Here is an 8,142-nt window from a genome sequence, read left to right as displayed (position 1 = left end):
TAAAATTAACAAAATTATCTTAAATACTTTGCAATATACTCCGACAATTAGTGAAAATCCCCTGATTTGGTTTTAGGGACTATACCTAGCAAATTTTATTGGAAAAGATACAGACGAAAGGTTTACCTACCTTTGTCTTTCGTGGATATTCTATTAACTGCGAAGGTGGAAAACAAGAACAGCATGAACTGATTCGCGAACTTTATCAAGTTACACGCGGGGTGGTAATGGTGTGACGCTAAGGTATTCAATACGATTATGCGAGGAGACAAGGACAAGCAGTTGTTGTTATTAAACACCTGTACAGCACATTTCAATTACATACACAATGCCTTCGTTTACAAAACCGGTCGACGACGTAAAATTAATAAGTATAAAAATTACAATTAACATTCTTCTAAAAGGCAATACGTAAAAAGCAATAGTACGAAATAAATAAAATTCCCTTTTGAATGCTTCAAGATAAGAATTTATTAATTAAACTCCACGATTATGTTTCTTTCAAGAGAGTGAAGGAATGTTTATTTATTTTACATTAGTCAATAGGTACTGTATCATAAAAATTCTCAAAGCTTTTAGCTATTTCCACTGAAGATGTCAGCCGAAATTGAGACAGAACGTTTTAACCTAGACCACAGCCCAGTTAACTAAATCATAATTCTGCTGTGCATTCTAGACGGTCAACGGTGGTTTTATACGATTGTGGATCAATATTTGATGGGTTGAAATTCAATAGTGGTGGATTGCGTAGCGGCACCTTAGTACTACACCCCCTCCATTTCCACTTGATATTTTCAATAGTATTTAGTACAAAGAGCCTTTTTTTCTTTAGTTCTTCCTTCATAGATGCGATATATAGTACAATCCGAAGCTTAAAGTCAATAGTCATCTCCAGACTATAAAAAGGACACAAAAATCACGTCGGTGTGTTTCGAAATACCGAATAGATATTGCTTCAGCATGAAGGGTATTTTAAAATTCATCATCATCATCATTGTTATTGAGTCGGTCGTCGGTCCTAAGAATGGTTGAACAGGCACCTTCACTCTTTCTTATCCTGAGCTAATCTTCGCATTTCCTTAAAACTAAAACATCCCACATCCTTAACTACCTATTTGTGAACAGTAATCTAAATCTCATAACTATGTACTGTTTCTGCTTGTAATGTCTCCAACTAGCCCTTCAAACCTGAGTAGGTGTCCTACCGAACTATCTCGCCTATTTCTTATTGGCTTCCTAATATCTCCGCATATCTAACCTTCTCTAACCACGATGTCTTCATCTGTAACATTCACTTGTAACACTACATTTCGAACGCTTCTAACCTTGTCTTTCCGTCGCGCCCACCGTTCACATTTCGCACCCGTGCAGCACAGACTTTTAACAATCCTTTTCAATGAACCGTTGGAGAGAACAGAAATGACTTCTTTTTGTTAAAGACGACTCGACCCTGCCCTACTTATTCTTTGCTGAAATTACCAAGGATATATTCTAAAATTGGGTCAGTTTAATTGTTTAATCGTACCCGTACTTACAATATACGTATCACAGGAATTATGATTTTAAAATTTTCGTTGATAATTCCGGTTCCCGATCGAATTATTGCGCGTACCAAAGGACATTGTTAACATTCCAGACTTGTTCAATAGTGATTAGTGTTGGACAAACGAAACGTTTTGTACGTTCGAATGCATATTAATGTTAAAAAGTCAAGAGCATTGTTATTCTACGCGAGACTGGCGGTAGATATTCGTTAAACTTGTACAAATGTTAACAACCAAAGATGACGTAAACCGTGGCGGAAAAAGCCTGCAATTCCCTAATACAAACATATGTACCTACGTTGTATGTATGCATGTAAAGGGTGCACGTACCTATAATGTTGTTGGAAGCACGTGCACTGACTGATATTGTTAATCGTTACTTCGTACATAGCAACATCTTTTAAATTATGTTGAACAGTAATATATTGACACGTTGTAGTGGACCTAATAAGCAATAAAATCAAAATTCCTTCAGATTTATTTCTTCTATTTGCGTGTATGAAGTTTCTAGTGAAGGATCTGCTTCATTTTCTTATTATTTTTGGAACATAGTGGGTTTTTCTGGGAGAGGTTGTCCCAAAGACAATTGTAGGTAGTCATTCTAATTTAATTTAACCATTGCATGCTTCAAAATTAAGGTACCAATATTCAGTTAGTATTGCAATATTCTTCATCGTCAACATCATCATAACAGTCCAAAAGCTAATTGGACACACACCTGTAGTCCTTTATCCTGGGCTAATTTCCTCATTTATCAAAAACTAAAATTTCTCACTTTCCTTACTATTTCTAGCACTTTCTGTCACTCTTCGATATTTATCATAGAGGATTAAATATTAAAGACAAAACGTTTTATAAATATCAGAACCTCTGGATGACTTTTCAGGATCGATTCTTTATGAAAGATCTCTCTTACATATAAAAGCAAAAGATGCTGTAGATAATCAAGCGAGGAGTGAGGGGTTTCGATAGTGACCTTCAGTTTGACCCTGATTGGCTGAGGGTCAACTTAAAATATGATCCTTATTTTGATTTAAATTCAGAACAAATGAAAAAATGGAAATTATCACAATTGAAGGGATTGTAAGAATAAAACTATCAGAACCAAATTTCACAGTTTTCCACTAGAAGTGACACTAAATCGAGGAAATTATCTGTACGCAACTTGTTTGGACTTTAGAAAGGGAGCTTTGGGGGTGCCGAGCTTTAAGTTACTTTGGACCAATTTTTCAATAAGAAATAGACGAAATAGGTTAGTAGGACACTTTCTAAGGCATGAAAATCTAGTTAGAGATAAGAGTTACGAAAAGGATTGGTAGACCTAGATTAGATTGCTGCTCATAAGGTAGTTAAGGATGTGGGATGTTATGATTTTGCGGAAATGCGAAGTTTAAATCAGGATAAGCGTGGAGATACGTGACCAGTCAGTCTTAGTACTGACGACCCTATAATAATGATTATGATGTAAATGCATCAAAAGGTGGGTATTGTTGCAATTTGAACATTCCCATTTCCTTAAAAATGTCTATAAAACTAATGAAATATGCTTTATTACATGCACCAAGAAGAGTCTTCATTCTCCATCTTTTCTGTCATTTTTTATTAAAACGATAAAAAGTATTACATGAAGATGCTCCCTCTAAAAGGCTTTTCCAGTAAGAAGTTATGTTTCAGAAAGATCTGAACTGAGTTATGCAATTTAGAAACCCAACATCTACACGTAAATGACTAGATGAGCAGATCTAAAGATTCCAAGAATTAATTTTGCTATCTTGGTGGGTACATTGGTTCAAGGAGTTGCTTCGTCGACGATAGAAGTGATCCATAACCGTTTACTTCCTGGCGGAAGATCTTCCCCAAAAGAAAATGAATACTAACGTTTGTTAATTATACGTGTACACGTCTACACATACGTAGACAGAAACATACAAACCTGACCCGACCGATTTCTAACATAACAGAGTATAGAGTATACAAACATTTATGCATATATTAAAGTTAGTGGCCATAGATTTTCTCATAAGCGCTGCAAATTCTTAAAGCTCATAAATCGAGCGGTTCCGAGAAGCACTCAGCCACCACGGTGGTTCACATGCTGCCGTTTTTGAAAGTCGACACTGTCGTCGTCGCCGCTTTGCACTGAGTTTGATGACTACACGTCACCGAAATCTGTTGTCATTCAAAACCACCGTGGTGCCGACCGACCAACCGAAGGTCTTGCAAAGTCTTATGTTGTCTTGCTTGTTTCCATTGCTGCTTCTTGTTCTGTAAGTACCGACGACAATGTTATCAAGTGTCCCTTCAGCTACCAGGGTGGCATCCTCTTCCTCTGCTTTTTGTATTCTTTTTTCTTCTGTTCACTTTTTATTTATCGCATTTTTCGATTCAATTGCGCCAAAGTGCCAAACATGATGAAAGCGGTTTTCAGTTTAATAGCTTTTACCGTTGTATGCTTTTTTATTATTCCACAAAGAATGACGACTTTCGGTTTGATGCTAAGATCCAATATATATTTAAGAAAGTTTTGGTTTATCAATTTTGGATTCTAACGGAAGACTAAGGTTGAATGCCGCGACGATTTTCTAGGGATGCTTATGATGCTGGAGCATCAGACCCCGAAGCTTTTTGGGCCTCAAGATCTTTCACACTATTAAAGTGAAACTTTTTCATCATTATCATCATAAGGTCGTCAGTCCTAAGATTGGTTGGACACGTACCTCCACTCTTTCCTGTCCTGAGCTAAACTTCGCATTTCCCTAAACTAGAACGACCCACATCCTTAACTATTTTCGAGCAGTAATCTAACCTAGGTCTACCTCTACCCCTCCTAACTCCTGTTTCTGCTTCTAATATGTCTCTGATTAGACCTTCATGCCTGAGAAGGTTTCCTACCAACCTATCTCGCCTATTTTTTATTGACTTCTATAGAGTCCTCTGTTCTGCTATTCTTTCTAATACCTCTTCATTTCTAACCTTCTCTATCCACAGAATCCTCATCATTCGCCTGTAACACCACATTTCAAATGCTTCTAACAAATATGACTTCATTTTTTGTCTTAAATTAACATTTTATCAAGGGGGGGGGGCATGCAGATCATTGTGTTTCTGAACATGTTTTGTCATCAAGTCTATCTCAGAAAGCTACCTTATGTAGGAAGCTGTAAATTATGTAAATACAATACTATTCCACCAATTATAACTCAATAAAATCATCCCCTTAAAATGTCCTACCAACCTATCTCGCCTATTTTTTATTGACTTCCATAGAGTCCTTTGTTGTCCTTTTCTTTCTAATACCTCTTTATTTCTAAACTGAAAACTAAAATCATTTTGTTAGATTGTTTAATATAAGAAATAAGCAAAAAAATAAAAATTTAAGTGTTAGGAAAAAATTTTAAATTACAATTTCAAATCGACTATATGACGCGAGGAACTATTATTTTAGTTATTGTTAGGACAAATAACACTAATTAAAGCTGTTTTATATACTCTGCTTAAAATCAAAGCCAAAACGGGGTTAAACGTTATTTACTTATTAAAAAACAACCCTGAACATTTCGCCCTGGTTGTCGGACTTTCTCAAGGCTACAAATAACACTATTCAAAATGCGTCCTGTTGACCCAAATTAAACGATAATATTAGCCATGAGCGACAGTTTTAATTGTTAATAATAAGAAATTCTCAAATAATCTCCTTAATAACATTATAATTTGTATGAAAATAGTACGTACGAACTTAATTTTGTCAACTTTCCTTTAGGTTTTTGTGTGATATAAAATGACGACTACTTTAAGTAGGTATCTGATATAGATAAGGAATACATATAAAATCATAAAATATGCGAGAGACATCGCAAAGTTCAAATATTCGAATTTAATTGATACGATAGCGGTTATCCGCAAGTATGTGAGTATATATAATATATTATTGCAGAGCATGCAGATGAAACTAAGACGAGATGATGTCATACATCCGGTATCAACTTTTTTGTTTAACGTCTAGAACAGGACCTCCCCAGCTTTATAAACTGCCGCCCCCTTTTATCAGGAGGTCAACGTCGTCAGTCATAAATTTAAATTAAAAAAATTGCTGACAAAACGCTTTCTGCTTTCATACTTTGTCTACGAGGTGCGCCAGTAAAATTGATAAACAAACTTTGAATAAAATCTCAAATTTCTGTATTTCAATGATATCTTTAACTTTTCAGAACACGATCGTCATCTTTAGCATTTTATTAAAATGATTTCGCAATTTGTTTGGTTTACCAGCACACTAAATGTATTGTTGTAGGCTTTTTTAGACACTAACTCAAACAAAATTGTAAAGAACTAGGTAATATATAATTAGAAAGAATCGAAAGTAGAAATGTCTGCAAACATTTTTGCTATGCCTTGTATACAAGAAGTTAGCTAAGAATGTAATAAAAAATAGTATGCAACCTGACACAATGTGTTCTCTAGTAGATCTACATCACATATGTGACAAATAAATAAATGCTCAAAAGTCTTCCTGTGTTGCAATTATAATTGTAAAAACTAGTGAATTACGGCAAAAAGCAAAAAAATGCATAAAAATGACAGCAAAGATTGCACAGTGGTGGTAACAACTTATTCTAGAAATAGTATACCATTAATCATAGTTCATGATGATAATGTGCTAGTATCTATGATTATAACGTAAGTATGTTTTTGTAATAAAAATTTGCGTAACTATCTCCTCTGATGATACAACCTTCTCGAAAACTGTACCCATACATACGTCCTCAAGTAGTACTGAAGATATTTGTTCGAAAAAGTATTAGAAGTGAAGAAAAATTAGCAATTTTGACTAAACAAATATGCCATAATACAATAGAATATTCATTTTCTTTAACAATTAAATCTCTATTTTTGGTTTCGACCAAATGGTTTCAAAAGCAGTGATGATTCAAAAAAATGCTGATTAGTAACTCCCTGTTTATTCGAACTGGCTTTAAAATTTTTAAATTGCATTTTCCCTAAAAAATTTTTATTGTACAATTTTGGCTATGCATTAGTAATCTAATCTAATCTTTTTACTTTTGAAAAACACGATAAATCAAATTTCAGATGTACTTAATTACAATGAGAATATAGTGCATTTACTCTTCAAGAAACCAATTTCAACTAAAAAGGCGCTCAATGTGATATCATTTTCTTATCTCTTCGTATCATGCAATAGCTTAATAATTAGATCAATACTTTCTATATATATACGTAATGTGTTACTCGTGGTTTTAAATAAACACTGGAAAAATTTGTTCTTTTATAAGTATCGAAAATTGTTCAAGACTGTTAATTATTTCCATATGTCTACTAAAACTTTAACTTTTTCGTTTCTACCATTTACTTATTTATTCAGCAAGAAGCGTATGTACTTAAAGCGAGAGGATTACGAAATTTCAAAAGCTAAATTTATATAAAAATAAAAAACATTATTCCGATTTTCAATATCTTTTGTGTGTAATTATTTTGCGTTTCATTTGAAACTTCCTTTTGAATATAACTTATGTGAGGAAAAATGGCGAAAAAGCGATTACAACTATCAATATCAATAGAGCAGTGATTTCCAACCTTTTTGTACCTGCGCCCCCCTTTAAAAAAACAAATTGTTGCGCCCCCTTAATTTTTCTAACAATCTAATTTCATAAATACTCGCAGCGAGGATTGTGGATTACGTATACCTATTTTGCTGAATCACTTTTTTGACACCTATTCAACTTTTTTGGTTTGTATTCGAAAATGATATTTTGGAAACAGCTGCATGGCCCCCTTGCAACAGTCTTGCGCCCCCCCTAGGGGGGCGCGCCCCACAGATTGGAAACCACTGCAATAGAGTAATGGAGTTGTAAAATGTTTTATCCTTTAAGTATTTCTTAACTTATGATTTAAGTCCGACTTGTACAATTGGTCAAGTGACACTCCGGTCACAATCAAGTAAAATGTGGCAGTATTCATACTGTAAGGGTATACCTAAAGAACGATCAAATCTATGTTTGTCCCTAACTATTTTGATCTCATCGTGACTTAACCCCTAGTGTAAATCAGGCTTAAATCCAACAAGTTTTTGTAACGTATGTCTGCCCTATTATAGTAGGTATAAGAAAAACTTGCAGATATTTTTTTAAAGAAATTAAATATACAAAATAATAATGATAAAGTTTTATCATTGCTGATGCCAACACGTTGTTACCTGACGTAATACGAGAAATTAAAGGGTAAATATGTACTATAATTATATGTAAGTATGTACAATATCAGTGTAAATGTTTTCTGTATCAAACTAGAGATAATTTTAAAGGTATTTAAATCGCCTGGCTAAACAACATGGGTCTTTAACTTAAGTAAATGATTAAATATTATACCGTTACATTTGATTAAACACTTCAAAATGAAACACCTTTTCGAACAAACATGTTCGCAATGCACATATCGCTAATAAAGAAAGGCGAGGTTGATAATGATTAGGTGCCTTTAAACAACATTGCAAACTTATATAGGTCATTAAATATTATCGATTATTTGCCCATGCACTTTAATATTTAAAGGTCCATGCATTGTTACTCTTATTTGTTGAGGA

The sequence above is a fragment of the Agrilus planipennis genome, unplaced genomic scaffold (assembly GCF_000699045.2).
Source record: "Agrilus planipennis isolate EAB-ADULT unplaced genomic scaffold, Apla_2.0 scaffold275, whole genome shotgun sequence".
In the NCBI taxonomy this organism is placed as follows: Eukaryota; Metazoa; Arthropoda; class Insecta; order Coleoptera; family Buprestidae; genus Agrilus; species Agrilus planipennis.
The sequence above is the reverse complement of the archived record's forward strand: the minus strand, read 5'-3'. Positions refer to the sequence as shown.